Below are 20,432 nucleotides of genomic sequence, written 5' to 3' on the forward strand. Positions count from 1 at the left end.
TCCTAAATGAAACATAAGGCTTTAGCTCTGATGTTAAACTACAACTGTGATCAATATTGAATAAAAATATTGAAATGATACGTTTTTATGAAGGCAAATACAGCAGTTTGTACCTTTGTTCAGTATCACAATAAAAGACTTTGCTGGAACTAAAACACTACAAATATGCTCGTAAACTTTTATTTAACATCCATATTAGAACTGAATTGATATATACAGATAATAACAGCATATTTGACTAATAATTGGATTGTACATAACCTTTCTATATTCTTCTACTGTTGAATAATTAGTTCCTACAGATTCACAGACTTAAAATATCACTTATAAAAGCAAGAAAAAATATTATTATTAAAGTTAACAGTGCATTTACATATTTGAATCCTTTTTTAGGTTTCATTTTATGTTGATTATATCTTTTTTTCTGTAAGTGATACTGAAATTTTGTAAACAGTTCCATAAAATTCTAAATAAAGATTCTGTTGGGTTTCTGTAAATTGGCTTAGAGTCTGGTTTTGACCAACTCTATATATAAAGCGTCATGAGATAACTTTTTTGTTGTGATCTGGCGCTATATAAATAAAATTTGATTGATTGAGTGATTTGATTGGTTTTCCCCTGTAAGTCGCTTTGGAAAAAAGCGTCTGCCAAATGCATAAACATAAACATAAAAATAGAGTTCTTAAGCTAAAAAAAAATGAGCCTTTTTTAGAAATGATCGGTGAAACTTTAATTTTTGACACTGATGTTCACTTTGGCTTGATCTGACCCTATATTGAAAAGTAAATTGAGGTTTTACATGTGTTTATGTTTAACTCATACATCTAATCTGAGGGACAAACTCACTATTTGAGTTGTAGCTTAAAGTGATGTGCATCTAGTGGGACATGAATTTGTGGACGTCGTCGAGCTTGTTTTTCTCCATTTTCAGGCGTTTTATAAACAAAAGAACTGATCAGCAAAGAAAATAATCACTTGTTATAAAGTTTATTACTTGGTTTATGCAAAATATTTCACACGTCCTGTATAAAAGGCTGGAAATTTAATCATTGATTTGATGAATTTGTGAAATGCAAAAGTTACAGTGAAGATATTAACGGTCAATGTTGTCAAATCATTTTAGCTCAGGTTCCACATACAGACCAATATGATCTCAAGTGGGTCAGACCAGTAAAATGATGTCAGAATAACCAATATATAATGACAACTCCAAACATTTCTCTATGTTTTTGAGTCAAAATTTTTAAATTACATTATAAGAATATTTATACCCACAAACTATCCTTTGAACAACCTGAAATTTCTTATGAAAAATAATTGTAATTTTAACAATATTCTGCCTCAGTTTATCATTTACATATGTGTATTACAACTTACAGATCACAGTGGATCTAGAAATGCACAAAACATTTAATAACAGGCAGAATATTTGTTTAAAAAAAAAAAAAAAAAAAAAAAGTACTTAATTCCCTTAAGACATTCCATGTTGTTCATATTTGTTCTGGTTATGCACATTTTTTGTGAAAGGATAGTTTGTAGATGTAAATATTTTCATGTAATTTTCCTTTTTTTACACTAAAACAAGGAGACAAATTTGGAGTTGTCATTATTTATAGGTTATTATAATAGTATTTAACTGGTCTGACCCACTTGACATCAAACTGGCTTGTATGTAGGACCTGAACTAAACTGATTCTGACCCCCTTAACTGTCTTACCAGTGTTAATGAAGTTTCAGATATGTTAACAGTAGTCTGCATACGCTCAGCTGCAAATAAACTGTTTAATAGATTCTCTTCCACGATAATGTTTTAGTGATACGTGACAGTAGAAGATGTTTTTCTGAGCTGTAAACTGAATTAAAACCATTTAATTGTGATGACACACACATACTGTTGATAATGAACCCATAAACTACACCATATTTATAGAAATCAGCTTTTAATACATGAAAACAAAAACATGTTCTTATTTTACAATCAGCTGGAATCAACTATTTCAGCTCAATCCCAAAAAAAGGACAATTTTTCTTTGTGTTTTAGTGTAAAAAAGTAAAATTACATGACACTTTTTAACTATTCTTTGACAAAATAATGTGAATAACCTCAACAAATATGAACAACCTGAAGTGTCATAAGAGAATTAAGTGGAATTTAATTAATATTCTGCCTTTTATTAAATGTTCTGTGCATTTCTAGATCCACTATGATCTAAGTTGTAATGCACATGTGTAAATGATAAACTGAGGTGTAATATTTGCCGTGGTGGTTGTTGTGTTGGCTTCGGTGCGTTAATGGCGTCTATAAAGGGGCTTAGTGTGAAACAATGCACTGTTTCAAACAGCCGATCATGTGTTCAGGCGCTGTATGAAGACCCCTCCTCACATCCCCTTTCCTGCTGCTGACTCCCCTCCCCCACTCTGTGTGTGTTTACATTTTAGCCTCTTAAAGGTTACTTCTCCTTACAAACCACCAATCACCGACCGGGCCTCGTCTTCACACGGTTTGACCCAAACTAACACAGTTAATTCGATATAGTTCTGCTTCACACACACCAGTGTTTCCATCATGACGCAGCAACATTTGTCAGTTCAACATTCTGAGATAGTAAACATTCACTCTCATCTCTGATCAAACATTACAACACAAGGAGTAAGAATAATATAGGAATATAATAAGAATAATACAGAAAAGAAACATGGATGTAACATGAGCTGGTACTGACAGATCTATACACCACTGTTACTGGGTACCACTTTAATTTCTCTATTAAAACTAATAAATGACCTCATATTAGCAGTAAATAACACTCGTCTTCACTGAAAAAGGATGATGATGCTTTAAAAATCCAATGCTATGTGTGTATTTACGTATCAACGTTCCAATATTTTATACAGAATGCATATAACTAGTAAACTTGAAGCGACTTTTAAATGGCTGCATAAATTTGCCAGAAAATAAAGAAAAACCACCACAACAACATCCACAAATGGGAAGTTTGGTTCATAAACAGAAAATATTCACATTGAAGAAGCTTTAATCAGAAATTTTAGACTCAAACTGATGATCAATTATAAAAATAATTGTCAATTAGTGTAAAAATCGATGAATTTTTGCACCTTTAGGTTCATTTTTTTGTCGAAAATAAGTGAAACAAACTGTATTTATTGTTAAAGTTGCTTATTTATACATCCATAGAAACCATTGTTACCTGTTACCACATTAATTTCTCTGTTAAAACTAACAAATGACCTCTTATCAGCTGTAAATAACACTCTTCTTCACTGAAAAAGGATGGTGATGCTTTAAAATTTGATGCCATGTATGTAATTGATTATACATTTTACAATATTTTACACAGAATACAGGAAATATTTCACATAAACCAACTAGTAAACTTAAAGCAACTTATATACGGCTGCAGAAGATGGAGAAAAACCGCCACGATAACATCCACAAATGTGCAGTTTGATTATAAACAGAAAATATTCAGATTTAAGAAGCTTTAATCAGAGATTTTAGACTCAAACTGATGATCAGTTATAAAAATATCTGGTGATTAGTGTAAAAACTGATGAATTTTTGCAGCTTTAGGTCAGTTTTTTTGTCAATAATAAGTGAAACAAACTGTGTTTATTCATAAACTTGCTTGTTTATACATCCATAGAAACCATTGTTGTCTTGTTAACAAATCAATTCCTCTGTTAAAACTAACAAATGATCTCAGATCAGTTGTAAATGATTCGTCTTCACTGAAAAAGGATAATGACATTCTGTGTAAAATACTGGAAAAGTAAAAATCCCAATATTTTTGTTCATATATTGTATTAAAAGTTCACCAGGAAACATAAACTATATGGACAAAAGTATTGGGACACATCATGTCTACAGCTGTAACATGTCCTGTTTGTGCTGATTTGAGATAAAAACATCAATATTTCCTTAAAGTTTAACGGGACATTTTTATTTATATGATGATATTTATCTATATTATGATATTTAGTCATTGTTGTTTTGTATCCCTGACCTTTGTTAGAACAGGAACACTTGAATTCAACGTGTCTCAATACTTTCGTCCATATAGTGTATGTCATATTTTGTAAAAATAAAGTCAGATTCAGGCCAGTTTTACCTGCAGTGTGAACGTAGCGCTACCACCTCTAGTGTGTCCTGTCACATGGGAGTTTATATCATGATGTCAGCTCTTTTTTTAACCTCTATAAGCTCTTAATTTAACCTCACGTGTCCCATACACACTGTTGGTTTATTGGGTTCTATATGTATCTGTAACTTTCCTCTGACCTCTGTCATTCAAATAAAGAACTGAATAAGTGCAGATGAATGTTAATGATATGCAGGAAATATACAGAGAGTGGATTTGGAAACTGATTTGGGGCGATTTCCCGCCTGTATTTAAGGACGTAAACACCTATAGATGCACAGAAGTGTGGCTCTAAACTATGAGTGCATTAAAACTAAGAGCAGGTATTGCACTTTCTATAGGTAAAGGTCACAGTGACGACCTTTTTTCCCTTTAACCTCCAGTGTTGTTGTGTGTCTGTGCGTGCGTGTGCTTCACCTCAAGGTGATCGGGGTGATTGACAGCTGTAAGAGAGCATGTAGACGATACCCCGCTCTCCTCTCAGTTTTGGTTTTCAGTTGCAAAGCCTCTATTATGTGCTATGTGACACTCGTGTGCTACCGGCTTGCTAACTGCCATTTGCATTAGCGTCGAAGCGAACCCCTCCCCCCTCCCCACACCCCCAACCCCCCCTCCCCTCCCCTCCCTCCTCGTGTCCATACAGTATCACCTACCAAACAGGCTTGCCTTTGGTTACTTATTATTCCTATTATAAAAGCGCTCCATTTCCCCGTTTTAAGGCCTGTTTATAATCGATCTGCAGACAGGCTGCTGCTGACCTACATTTACTCAGACAGGTGGGAAAGCATCGGCAGCAGCCAAACACTGCATAGTTGTTCATCTGCGGCGCTGACGTCGGACGTTTTAGCACTTCAGCAGCTAAAGAGGCAGCATTTGGTTCCACTCACTTCCACCATTTGTCACCTGAACTAACAGCAATTCTCAGTTTACGGCAAACACATGACCTCATTTCAGCTGGAAATAACACTCGTCTTCACTGTCATTCCGCAGTTAATGCAGAAGTTGGAGGACTATCGCAGCTTTTGATTCATTTTTGTCAAAAATGAATGCAACAAACTGTGTTTATTGATAAAGTTGATTACATCTGTAGAAACCATTACTTGTTTACACCTTAGTTTCTCTGTTAAAACTTACAAATGACCTCATATCAGCTGTAACTAACATTCACCTTCACTAAAAAAGGATTATACTATAAAATCCAATGCAATGTATGTAATTGATTCTTAATTTTCCAATATTTTACATGGAATACATGAAATATTTCAGATAAACCAACTAGTAAACTTAAAGTGACTTTTAAACCGATGCATAAATTGCCTGAAAATGGAGAAAAAACACCACAACAACATCCACCAATATCAAGTTTGATCCATAAACAGAAAATATTCACATTTAGAAAGCTTTAATCAGAGATTTTAGACTCAAATTGGTGTTCAGGTATCAAAATATTTGCAAATGAGTGTAAAAATCAATGAATTATTGCAGCCTTATATTCATTTTTGTCAAAAATAAGTGAAACAAAATGCATTTATTGATAAAGTTGCTTGTTTATATGTCCATAGAACCCACTGTTACTTGTTAACAAATTCATTTCTCTATTAAAACTAACAAATGGTCTCATATCAGCTGTAAGTAACACTCTTCTTCACTGAAAAAGGATGATGATGCTTTAAAATCCAATGTTTTGTATGTAATTACTTATTAATTTTCCAGTATTTTATATAGAATGCATGAAATATTTCACATAAACCAACTAATTAGATTAATGTGATTTATATATGGATGCAACTAATAGTTATTTTTACTGATGATCAGTTGTTTTGGTTTGAAATATTTAGCATAAACCATCTAATAAACTTACAAACAACTAACAATTAATTGCGGATTAGTTCTTTTGTTTATAAAATGCCTGAAAATGGAGAAAAACAATCACGACGATGTCCACAAATGCAACGTTTTATCCACAAGCAGAAAATATTCACATTTAGAAAGCTTTAATCACAGATTTTAGACTCAAACTGGTGATCAGTTATCAAAATATTTGCAGACTAGTGTAAAAATCAATGAATTGTTGCAGCCTTATGTTCATTTTTGTCAAAAATAAGTGAAACAAAATGCATTTATTGATATAGTTGCTTGTTTATACGTCCATAGAAACCATTACTTGTTTACACATTCGTTTCTCTGTTAAAATGAACAAATGACCTCATATCAGCTGTAAATAACACTCTTCTTCACTGAAAAGGTCCAAAAATCCAAATGCCATGTGTGTAACTGCTTTAATCAGAGATTTTAGGGTAAATAAATCACTCAATGATGATCAATTATTGACATATTTGAGGATTAATGTAAAGGTTGTTAAATTGTCGCAGCTTTTGATTCATTTTCATCTGTTAAAACTACTGTTCACGTGTGAAAAAGTGCATAAAAACACCTGCATTTTATTCTGAGTCTGATCCATTTCACCTTCGACGTGTCTCTGCAGTTTTACATTCCCTGTTTTTGTTCTGAACGGGGCGTGAACCTGCTCCCAGCCTTACCAGTTGGCCCAGTTTATAGTAGTTTATCTAGTTTCTTGCCGTTTATCTGAATAGCAGAGCTTTAATCCAGGAGGGGCCCCTACCCCTGCACGCCAACCATGAAAACCTATAGAAGTCTGCAGCGACCACACCCACCTGATACCGGCCTGATAGACGCCATGTGAGCTGCAGAGCATGTCAGAGTCGTATAAAACACACTGAAGGAGAAATAAAGGGGTGAACAAAGAGAGGCCGATAAGGACCAGGGCAGAGACCAAAAGATTACAACAAAAGCCCATAATGAGGACAGACACCGCAGACACATAATGACATTAAGGGCTGGTAGTGGTCCTGCTGGTCGGACGGGAAAAGGCGAACAGGCGTCATGCTCTGATGACGTCACCTCCAATAATAACGCGGCCAGTTTTTAGTCATTACCATCCATTAACGCGTCTGCTCCATTACCAGCTTCTCTCTGGACCGACGCTGCTGCTTCGTCTTGATTCAATAAGACCGATCTGTAGCTGTGGACGCTTTTCCTCATCTGGATAAATCACAATCATTATCCTGATGAGGGATGGAAATGAATAAGATTTTACCGATTGCAGTAGCATTATTGATTGTTTGTATTGATTCCTGGTCAGTTTTCTGTGTGGACAAATACCACATTAATTTCTCTGTTAAAACTAACAAATGACCTCATATCAGCTGTAAATAACACTCGTCTTCACTAAAAAAGGATGATGATGCTTTATAATCTAATGCTGTGTATGTAATTACTTATTAACTTTCCAATATTTTATACAGATTGCATGACATATTTTACATAAACCAACTAATAAACTTAAAATGACTTATATAGCTGCATAAAATCCTCAGGAATGGAGGAAAAACTACTGTGACGACATCCACAAATATGAAGTTTGATCCATAAACAGAAAATATTCACATTTAAGGAGCTTTAATGAGAGATTTTAGACTCAAACTGATGATCAGTTAGAAAAATATGTGATCATTAATTTAAAAATGTATGAATTGGTGCAGCCTTAGATTTATTTTTGTCATAAATAAGTGAAACAAACTATTTATTGACAAAGTTGATTGTTTATACATCCGTAGAAACTATTGTTACTTGTTACCACATTAATTTCTCTGTTAAAACTAACAAATGACCTCATATCAGCTGTAAATAACACTCGTCTTCACTAAAAAAGGATGATGATGCTTTATAATCTAATGCTGTGTATGTAATTACTTATTAACTTTCCAATATTTTATACAGATTGCATGACATATTTTACATAAACCAACTAATAAACTTAAAATGACTTATATAGCTGCATAAAATCCTCAGGAATGGAGGAAAAACTACTGTGACGACATCCACAAATATGAAGTTTGATCCATAAACAGAAAATATTCACATTTAAGGAGCTTTAATGAGAGATTTTAGACTCAAACTGATGATCAGTTAGAAAAATATGTGATCATTAATTTAAAAATGTATGAATTGGTGCAGCCTTAGATTTATTTTTGTCATAAATAAGTGAAACAAACTATTTATTGACAAAGTTGATTGTTTATACATCCGTAGAAACTATTGTTACTTGTTACCACATTAATTTCTCTGTTAAAACTAACAAATGACCTCATATCAGCTGTAAATAACACTCGTCTTCACTGAAAAAGGATGAGGATGCTTTATAATCTAATGCTATGAGTATATTTACTTAATATTTTCCAGTATTTTATACAGAATGCATGAAATATTTCACATAAACCAACTAGTAAACTTAAAGTGTCATATAGGGCTGCATAAAATCCCTGAAAATGAAGGAAAACTACCACATCAACATCCACAAATGTGAAGTTTGATTCATAAACAGAGAATATTCACATTTAGCAAGCTTTAATCATTGTTTTTTTTAACTCAAACTGGTGATCAGTTATAAAAAATATTTGCAGATGAGCGTAAAAATCGATGAATTTTTGCAGCTTTAGGTTCATTTTTTGTCTAAAATAAGTGAAACAAACTGTATTTATTGACAAAGTTCTTAGTCTATACATCCATAGAAACATTGTTACTTGTTACCACATTGATTTCGCTGTTAAAACTAACAAATGACCTCATATCAGCTGTAGATGACACTCGTCTTCACTGAAAAAGGATAATGACGCTTTATAATCAAATGCTGTGTGTATTTATTTAACTTTACAATATTTTATACAGAGTGCTTGAAATATTTCACATAAACCAACTAATAAACTTAAAGTGACATATAAGGCTGCATAAAATCCCTGAAAATGAAGAAAAAACACCACAACAACATCCACAAATGTGAAGTTTGATCCATGAACAGAGAATATTCACATTTAAGAAGCTTTAAAGAGAGATTTTAGACTCATTCAGACTTATTAGTGTAAAAATCGATTAATTTTTGCAGCTTTAGGTTAATTTTTTCTGTCTAAAATAAGTGAAACAAACTGTATTTATTGATAAAGTTCTTTGTCTATACATCCATAGAAACATTGTTACTTGTTACCACATTGATTTCGCTGTTAAAACTAACAAATGACCTCGTATCAGCTGTAGATGACACTCGTCTTCACTGAAAAAGGACAAAGAAAATCTTCAAAATGCAAAGCTTTAAGATCCCACACTATGTAGGATGTTGCTGATTAAATCTGTACAGAATGTATGAAATAATTAGCATAAACTATCTATTAAACTTAATGCAATCTCTATAGGGCTGCAACTAACAATTATTTCCATGGCTTTCCTGGAATTAAGGCCACGTACCCTAGAAAAATCTACTTGAAATAATATCTTACAAACATTTCAACTCACATTACTTGGATTTCTTCTTCCTCCTCGTTTCTATTTTCCTGCAGTGTTGATGTATGTGTTCGGTGGAAAAACAGATAATATCTGTGATTTGAACAGTTCAGAACCGGTTTTCGCCTGCATCCCTAACACCGATCAGATGGTTTCTAGATTTGTGCTTCAGAGGTTGAGTTTAACAGCTTTTATCCTCATAGATTATATGGATGAATGTATGTTTTATTAGTGTTAAAGGCTCCAAGAATCCTGCTACTACAAATGCCACATTTACAGCCTAGTATTACCTGCTTTTGTAAGACTTTAGAAGCAAAAAATGTCAGAAAACTCTGCTTTGATCTTAACTGTGTGTTATATTTTAACCCTTAGATGCTTAAGTGGGTCAAAAATTACCCGATGAGGTTGTTTTCTTGCAATACCTTTGTAATGAAAAGTTATTTTTTCATATTCCTGATATTCCTTAAAAAACACGTTGCTGAGATCTTGCCATTTACATTTTTAATTTATGTTTTATAGTTTTTATGAAATTGTAGTTTTTGTTTTACTACCCTAAGCTTCCATGGGTGGGTCCAAATGACCCCCATTCTTTTTAGTGGAATTTCATCTGAACCTTTGATTCATTCTAGGCAAGGCAAATTTATTTGTACAGCACAATTCATACAAAGGACAATTCACAGTTTTACAAAAATGGAAAAGAGACAAGTTAAAAACACATAATTAAAGCATAATCAATAAAACATAAATAATAATCAATTAAACTAGAGAAAAACTAAAAAATGACCTCAAATCTGCTGTAAATAACACTCGTCTTCACTGAAAAAGGATGATGATGCTTTAAAATCCAATGCTCTCTGTGTAGTTACTTATTAACTTTCCAATATTTCATACAGAATGCATGAAATATTTCACATAAACGAACTAGTAAACTTAAAGTGACTTATATAGGGCTGCATAAAATCCCTGAAAATGAAGAAAAACCACCACGTCAACATCCCCAAATGTGAACTTTGATTCATAAACAGAGAATATTCACAGCATAATAATCAACTAAAATAAAGTAAAAGAGAAGAGAGCAGATAGAAAACTTTCCGTTGTTCTATGCACAGTTGAACAGAGACGTTTTCAGCCTGGACTTAAATATTGTCCAAGTAAAGCCAAAGGACTCACCCATAAAATGAATGTTGACATTGTTCTATTGCTCTTATACACTATTTATCATATACTATATATACTTTGCATTTAAAATTTTTCAAATAGTTTAAAAAACATTTTTAAAATTGTGGAGAAGAAGGTTTAAAAAATGAAAAATAGAAAACAAAATCAAATATAAATCATTCTTTTGTGGACCAAAATATAATATGAATGATTATTTTTTACATGACGAAACAACAAAAGTTGCATAAAAACCCACAGATTTTAACATGGATCATTTTTGACCCATTTATAGAAGAGTGGAGGGCTCAGACACACATCATGCATTCACTTTAACAGTAAGTAAAGCTGTCAGACTAATGTAAACGAGTAAAAAAATGTACAATATCTCCCTCTGAAATGGAAATAAAAAGCAATGCATCGTAATTTTAAGTAAGAGTATGTTCATGTAGTACTTTCCACCTTTTATTCTCATCTAACACAGGTCATGTAAACAGTTTATTTTTCCATTATGGGATTCCTAATGCAGCTTTTTCTAATTAGGACATGATATGCAGATGTCATTCAGGTCTTTGGAACATTCATTTGCACATAAACTGCATATTCAGAGTATGTCTGACATTTATCAACAGGTTTTTGGATATTCACAAATATTCCAACAGTGACATTAGATGAAAGTGTTATAGGATTTATGGAAGGGAATTCTACTTGATAAGCAGCGGGATTTCCATAGAATATCATTTTTATCAGCGTTTAAACAACTCAGTATGACTTAGAAATAGAAGTAGACTGATTAATTTATTAATTATAGGATGTTTAGGGCGTAGAAATTGGCTCTAATAGCTAAAAAAATACAATACAAGCCAAGAATCGCTTACATTACTTCCATTTAGTTTGATTTTCAGTTCCTTGATTTATTATTAACTTCTCTTGAGTCTTTTGTGTGGATTGATTTAGTCATTTACATTTTTATTACTTATTGACTTCAATGTTAAGTTGCAGGGGTTAATGCAGTTTCCACTAAACGCTGCTTTTTCACTGACTGTACAGGTTGAACTCAGTACTATCAGATACTATTTCTAGGAACACATCCTCCGAGGTCAGATAAAGTGATACTAAAGTTGGCGTAGATCGTGCAGATTTGCAGACTGGTTGATCCAGAATGGCCGCTGCATCAGTACATACCGGTGTCGTCATGTGATCATGTGAAACGCCGAGTCAGTCGAGTGGTAAATCTTCGAAAATATCAGATGAGTCGGCTTTATGCTGATAAATCGACAACAGATTTGAGTTTAAACAACTATATTCTCGTCTGAAACTTAACTTAATATAACATCTCGTTGTGGAAATTGTCAATCAGAGCCTTCAGTTTCTTCATTGTCCATTAATGTCCTGCTTGTAGCTACAGTTGCGCTGAAGACAAACTCATAATAGTTTATTCTGCACTGATATGACATATGACGTACTTTGTGTTTAGTTCCAAATTAATTTTCCTCTATATCTAACCTTTAAGTGATTCATCACTAGTTATTATAATATTATCCTTTGTATTTTAATTTTTTTTAGTGAAAACCAGGTATTTTCCCATCTTTAATCCACTGATTATGTAGATGTCCATAAACACTCAGAGTAAATTCAAAGGTTGTTAAATCAAAACGGAGAAAACCGAAGACTTTTTCAGCCGAGTATAGCATTAACTGAACATAAACCCAGTGTGTCCATCTACTGTCATTGATCCAGCTCCGTGGGTTTTACTGGTGAATCAATGTTGTAGAAGATGACGGTGTTTCCATGGTAACTACGGAGCCTCTGAGCGTCCAAATGGGTCATATCTGACGACCATGAAAAGATGAAGAACTGTATTTTACACCATTTATTTACATGAATACGCTGATAGAATTAGTGGATCAACAGGTATTAAACAGTTTAGATCAGCAGATGGTTTTGGTTGTCAGTGTGTTATCGTATCAGCTTTTAAAAATCCACTATTTGTTGATCTTTTATAGGAATACTGGGAGGGGGGTTTAGTTTAGTTTGGTAGTTTGATCCCCATTAGCTGCTGCATACCCCAGCAGCTATTCTTCCTGGGGTCATCAACAACACAAAATCAAAGTACCAACAATTTCCCACAACTCACTCAACAAACAGGATGTACATACACTCAACACAACAACACAAAAACCAAAAATCAACAATAGCATACAATACAAAACAATTACAATAATAATACCAACAACAACAGAAGAAAGAATAAATAAACCAAAAATCAGAAACAAAAAATAAAAACATAAAATAAAAATAAAAACAATATGTTGGAAAAAGAGCAAAACCTGGAGCATTAAGTGCATATGAGACACATTTTGATTAAGCACCAGATTATTGATGGGGCTGAAATCCTGTTTTGGAATAAGATTTAATGTATATTTCTGTTTATTTCTTTAAGAGATCATTGTCCAGTTGTGGATATAAGTTAAATGTCATTGACTGGTTGATCCATACAGTCATGTTTGTTGCTGAACTTTTAATAACAGGGTCCTTGAAATCCTTGAAAATGCCTGAGTTTCACTGTTGTGTTTTCAAGGTCTGGAAATGCTTAAATTTTTGTTTAAGTGCTTGAAAGTGCTTCCAATTCTAACTCTGTGATGTGATGTATTTACTCAAACTCAAACTTTATATCCAAAAAGAACGTTATGGGGTGCTCTCAGTTCAACTCCAGGTACATTTTGATCTTAATCTTTGTCTCAATGCGAGTGTGTTTGAAGAACAAGTTGCTCCCCTTTTTTTGGATACAACTTTGTGTTCTCCTTTAATTTCTTCACGTTCTGCTATTATGAAACATCATTTTAGATGTTTATAGCATAATACTCCAACCAGGGACCTTTCTGTGTGGAGTTTGCAGGTTCTCCCTGTGTTTGCATGGGTTCTCTCTGGGTACTCTGGCTTCCTCCCACCATCCAAAGACATGCACTGATAGGTTCTTTGGTCGACCTAAAAATTGCCCATAGGTGTGAATGTGAGAGTGACTGGTTGTTGTCTCTACAGGTGTGCTCATAAGTGTACATACCCTAGCAGAATTTGTGATTTTGGCCATTTTTCACAGATTATGCATGATAATACAACAACTTTGGCTAGTGGTTGGGTGAACGAATGAATGAATGAATGAATGGTTTATTTTTGGTTTGTACAGTAATCACCGCACACAGCACAACAACTACAATAAACACAAAAACCAAAAAAAGGACTAGGCCAGAAGCAGAAGCTTATTTTTTGCCTATCCTTCTCACCTGACACACCGCTTTCATAAACCCTTTCATGCATGAATTATGAGAACCTTAGTCAAGATTTTTTTTTCCTGAGTGTTTTTATTCCTCTTAAGGCATGAAAAAAAAAACAATGTGAGTGAATTTTTTTTAAATCAACCTGACTTTGACTTTGACTTTCATGGAGTTACAAAAATGTCCACTCAGCTACACCATGAATTTTATTCTTGAAGCAAAGAAACGTGTATTTAAAACCCAATATCATAAAGTGATATGAAAACAGTGAAATGAAACCATGTTTAATGCAGCTAATCTGATGTTCTCTCACATTTTAACATATTCTAATACTCACTATTACTCACTTCATGGAGATAATATGCAAAAAATAAATATTAACAATTGATTTCCACTCAAGAACCAATCAAGAACAGCAAAGTTACAATAATGGTATGAATTGCAGTTTATGAGATGATGTATAAGTGTCACTGTGTTGGCTGATATGGAACTAAAACAACAAAACCCATGAATATACAAGAGTAAAGCTGTAGAGTAACTGTCCACTGTAGTGAGCACTATGCATGAAAGGGTTAAATTAAATGCGTACATCTTCAAGCCATTTATTATCAAACAAATGTATTTAAATCATACTTACAACAGAAATGATCCAAATGACCCTGATCCAAAGTTGACATACCCTAGTTCCTAATCCTCTGTATCGGCCCCTTTAACATCAATGACAGCTAGAAGTCTTTTGTTGTCGTTGTGGATGAGACACTTTATTTTCTCAGATGGTAAAGCTGTCCATTCTTCTTGGTACAACACCTTCAGTTCCTTTAAGATTGTGGGTTTTCTTGTATGAACTGCGTGTTTGACACCTCCCCAAAGTGGTTCTGTGATACTGAGGTCAGGAGGCTGAGATGGCCACTCCGTCACCTTCACTTTTTTCTGCTGTAGCCAATGACAGGTGGACTAGGCCTGGTGTTTTGAGTCATTGTCATGTTGGAACATCCAAGACCGTCCCATGCACATTTTATTTGTATTTATTTATTTAGTTAGTTAGTTATAGGACAGTGTGTAATCGCATTAGTTACAAAGAACAAGATGCATGCACCAGATTTAGCAGAGAAGCTCATTTCCATCTGTTGTCAATCAAATCAATCAATCAAATTTTATTGATATAGCGCCAAATCATAACAAAAGTTATCTCATGACACTTTACACATAGAGTTGGTCAAAACCAGACTCTAAGTCAATTTATAGAAACCAACAGAATCCTCCAGGAACAAACACTTGTCCTGGACAAATGACCAACAGAACAAACATCACTTCGATTACAAAGTCATAATATACTGGAAGAAAACCGTTAAACATGACAGATATCTGCGTGAATATGTTGCCTGGTCTGGAACTTTAAAAATATTTTAGGTGTTTATACTGTTATTAACCTGTTTTTTTATTTATTTATTTATTTATTTTCTTTCCTCCTGTAACGGTACCAGAATGCACTGTCTTGACTGTCTTTATGCGTGTCTTGTTTGTATTGCCTTTTTTTTTTTTTCCTTGGGTTCTGTTTGTTGATCATGTCCAGTGTCAATCTCTGTATCATGAATACATTGCTTGAAATTATAAATGTTATACTTGTTAAATGAAAAGTTTTATAAATGTTGAAAAGTTCTATAAATAAAGTTAAAAAACAAACAAACAAAAACATGACGGATATAGAAAAGTCTGCTCAGATTGAACGGCTTCAGCCAAATACATCCTAAAAATACACTAACTTTCCTAGAGCAATAGTAAGATATAAAGGATAGAATGAGAAGGAGAGAAGGAGAGAAGAAGAGAAAGAAAAATCAGAGTATGTAAACTTATGAGCACATCTGTATATGTCAGCCCTGAGATGAACGGGTGACTCGTCCAGGATGAACCCCGCCTTCACCCATAAGTAGCTGGAATAGGCTCCAACACCCCCCATAACCCTAGAGAGGATGAGGTGGATTCAGAAGATGACTATAGCCCAATACAATGTATATCACTGTGATAAAAAGTGAAAAAAGTAATCATGAGTATATGTATTCCTGTAGATGTATTCTATTTTATGTATTTGACCCCAGCCATAAGGTGCTGTGTTGGAAAAATTTGAAAATGACCCATGAAAGTGCTTGAATTTGACCTTGAAAAATGTGTCCAAACCCTGTAATAAGTCAAACTAAACACTGAGAACGGTCGTCCGTTAGAAACAGAAGGGAACAGCTGTGTGAATTCAGATTCCTGGTCACGTGTTCATTGATACGAAGCCCATGTCCGTGTTAACAGCGAGTCCTGAATGAGGCCTGAAACTGGATACGCATTAGTAAGACGGATACTGTGAGCGTGTTAACACCGTTCACACTTCACCGTAGACCGCCGCCTCCTCCAGTTGGCAGGGAAACTGCAAAACTAATCAACACACAGGCTCTCGCTGCTCTGGCTTTAGTCACACACTTTAAAACGCTGCGAATGAACAATCATCGCATGAAAATCTGAGCTTTAATACCTCGTATAATATCATGTCGTTGCTCACGCTGACAGCTGGCCTCCCGTGGGCTTCTCCTGCATTAGAGAAGGCATTTTGGTACTTCTATATCAACACTTGTACGTTCTACTCAGTGGAATACATGTGTGCGTACGCGGCTGTTTCCACATCTGTCGGATCTGGAACTCGGGGCCCCTCGTTTCCCATGTGACAGCGCTGCCGCCGCTCCGCTAGGGAAATATTTGTTTGTGTGATTAGGACAGAAAAAGACAGAGAGAGGAGGGGGGAGAGGGTGAATAAAGCCACGTCAGGAGGGAGGGAGGGGGGATGGGAATGGGTGGGGGGTTGTTGGTGGTGGTGGTGGTGGGAGGGGGATGCAATTTCCAAGATTTATGGCGCGGCACTTCACGAAATGCATGCATCCTGTAATTAAAACTCCCCCCTTGCCTCCAGCAGGCCTGTACATTAGCAGGAATACCCCCACCCCCCCACTCCCACCCTGTATACCTCAGCCCTCTTCAATCCGACAGCCCCGCCCCCAGCTCGCCAGATAATAAGATCTTATGGCAACTTGGCGTCACTAATGAGGGCTGAATGCCACGCTGTCGTAACCACCAAACCGGTGCATTTTCAGTCTGAATCCACTGCACTTTTTTCTTTTGCTAAAACTGTAAGTGGTTTTATTCTCCTGTTTTTATTCACACCGGTTTAGTGGTTTGTAAGGAGGTAAAACAGGCCATAATATGTAAATGTGAGTCAAATCCACATCCTCCTGTTGGACTGTCGGTAACATACACTGGGGTTTATGACAGACAGAGGTTACACTATGAATAAACAGGACTATGCAGAAGGAATGTGAAGTATTCAGAATATCAAACAGTGGGAAAACATCATCAAATTTAAGAAGAAAACCTTATTTTCCAGCCAGAGTAACAATGAACGGGAGTACAACAGTAATAGTTATTGATGGTATGTTATAACGTGTCCTCTTTTTCAATAAATTAAACCCAGTGCTACTTTTGTGGCAGTTCATAAATGAATGTTTCTCTATTTCTACCTTTCTTAACTGATTTATCACTAGTTTTTATTTTATTTGTATTTTGCATTTTTTGGTGTAAATGATGTATTTTTCTATATTTAATTCACAGATCATGTAGATGTTAATGAAAACTCACAGTAAATTCAAAGTTAATTATATCAAAACAAAGAAAAATGAAGAAAAAGTTGCTTTTTCAGCAAAGATATTGCTAACTGAATGTGAAAACAAGCGTCTCCATCCACTGTCATTGATCCGACTCCATGGGTTTTACTGGTGAATCAATGTTGTGGTAGATGACGGTGTTTCCACGGTAACTACGGAGCCTCTGAACGTCCAAATGGGTCATATCTGATGACCATGAAAGGATAACAAACTGTCTTTTACACCAATTATTTACATGTATTGAGAGATTTAGTGGATCAACTGGAATTAAACAGTTTATATCTGGAGATGGTTTGGGTCTCTGGGTTAATAAGTGAGCTGTTCTTTTCATGCACTGTAAACATTAGTCATATTAAATTGGAGTTGGACGTTATAAACTCAGCTTCTTCCAGCTGCATTTCAGATATAAAGTGTTGTTTAAGAGCCACAATGAAATAGTTGTACATTGTATGACTTTTTTTTTTATTATCACCTTCTATTTGGAGTGTTCCCTTTTAAATTTGTAGTATCTTTTTGCCTTTTGTTCACCTTTATATTTTATTCCTACTTATGTTCAAAATAAACTTTATCATTATTATTAAAAGCACTAGTACTGAAGTAAAAGTACAGTTAAGAAGTAAAAGACTGGTTGATTCTTGATGGTATGTTCCACAGTGACCCTCCACCACCCCCACATCACATCATGTATATGTGCAGTCACTATGGAAATATGGAAATATCTGTAAATTTTATATTTAAATTTAAGAACGTTTATTTCTGCTTGCCTTTCTTTTGCACTGGTGTAAGTCTTATCTTATCTTATCTTATCTTATCTTATCTTATCTTATCTTATCTTATCTTATCTTATCTTATCTTATCTTATCTTATCTTATCTTATCTTATCTTAACTTAATCTATTAATCTTCTGGTATCCAGGTCAGCATATTATGCACACTTTGCACTTCATGTTATTAAAAGGTCATATTATTTTTCACAATTTGTTTGAGGTCAGAATTCAGAAGTTGTTAATTTTTGCTTGATTTTTTTTTAAATTATGACCCATCCACTAAAATCAATAAAACATTGTAAATAATGTAAAATACGACACTAACGCCCTGTTCCGAAATGAGTAAAAAATGCACATTAACACATTTTACCTATTAACGTTGACCGAGCATAATAATAATAATGCATATTAACCAGTGTTGCTGTTCAAAATAAAAATGAATCCAATCCACTTTATTTTTATCATACATTTAAACAACAAGAATGTTTCCAAATCGCTGCACATACACAAGAAATACACTAAAAATAATAAATAAGTACATAAAACTACAACAATGCTCTAAATAAAACAATAAAATCAGATAGTTAAAAGTAATAAGATAAATAAAAATAAATAAAAGACATAGAGGACCACACAACTAAAGTGGAGTTAAGAGACAGAGAATAAAAGTGGGTCTTAAGACGAGACTTCAAACTAATTATAAATAAGTAATTTTTATGTAGTTTATTGAGGAAATTTTTTTTGTGTTTTTTTGCATCAAAAATGTGGTTTGTTTACGTTAAGAATGTGGGTTTTAAAGGGTTAAAAAACAGGATATATATTAAGTATTTGGTATTTTTGTTTAGAGCTCAAGTTGATGAAATGCAAAAAAGTGTAAAAAGGAAAAAAAAAAAAACTGTATGAAAATTTTTGACATCTGCGCAGATTATGCGCTTTGGGTGATTAGGAAGGACTACTATGGGCTGGACACCAGAGGGTTAATGTTGAATAATAAGGGTTGTGTTACTGGTGTTTTTGTTGTTTGTTTGTTTGTGGTCACAAGATCAATCTGAGGCTCATCACGTGATTATTGGAGAAGCAAAGAAGGTCAGACACACAAAATGTTTTCAGTTTTTAGACTTTTATCACTGTTTGGTTTAATTTTTTATTCAGTATGAATCGGATGGAAGCTGTTTTTCACATGCACTGAAAAATTAAATCCAAATACAGAAAATAAGGATAAAATCAGACACCGAGTGTGTGTTTTTGTCTTGTTTTACCAAGTATTTGATCTAGTTTTTATCTCATGTTTGTCTTTCTCGTTTCTTTTTGTCTTGTTTTTGCTCATTTTTGTCTCATTTTCCTCTTAATTTAGTCTCTTTTCTCTTACTTTCATCTGGTTATCTGCTTATTTTCGTCTCTTTTTCTGATTTTTATCCCATTTTTGTCTCATTTTCATCTCATTTCATCACTTTTTTTGTCATTATCGTCTTGTTTTTCTCGTTTGTGGTTTGTTCTCATTTTCTTTTTATCTTGGGTTTTTTGCTTAATATTTCTTGTTATTGTCTCGTTTTCATCGTTTTTCTCTTGTTTATCTCTTTTGTCTGTTTTTGTGTTGTTTTCCATGCTGTTTTTGCCTCCTTTTCATCTTGTTTCCATCTCATTCTCTGATTTTTATCTCATTTTATCTAACTTTATATCATTTTCATTACATTAATCATCCTTTAAACACTTGCACATTATTAGTCTTGTGCATTATTTCCCTCTGACGTGCTTGTTGTGTATGTATAAACAGAGGCGGTATTTAATCTGTTGTTGTGTGTGTGTGTGTGTGTGTGTGTGTGTCTGTGGTGTTGTGTTGTCCTACCAGCTGTGGCTTGTTCTGCTGCCTGTGTGCAGTAACAATACCCTGCTTTGGTTCTGTTTTCTGTGGTTTTGTTTGGCGGCGCTCCGTTGTACAATACGTTTCACAACTTGATGTTTTCAATAACACATTATGAAACTTTGTGACCTCACAAACATTAGAGGCCGAGTGAATCGACAC

General features: G+C 34.2%; 1 protein-coding gene across 2 annotated transcripts in view; it reads left to right on the forward strand.

Moving 5' to 3' along the window:
- Positions 1-20,432, forward strand: part of arid3a (AT-rich interactive domain 3A) — a 117,969-nt gene that overhangs the window by 75,553 nt on the left and 21,984 nt on the right. The gene's annotated exons all lie outside the window — the stretch shown is intronic.

Source organism: Sphaeramia orbicularis, chromosome 4 (genome assembly GCF_902148855.1).
Source record: "Sphaeramia orbicularis chromosome 4, fSphaOr1.1, whole genome shotgun sequence".
NCBI classification, from domain to species: Eukaryota; Metazoa; Chordata; class Actinopteri; order Kurtiformes; family Apogonidae; genus Sphaeramia; species Sphaeramia orbicularis.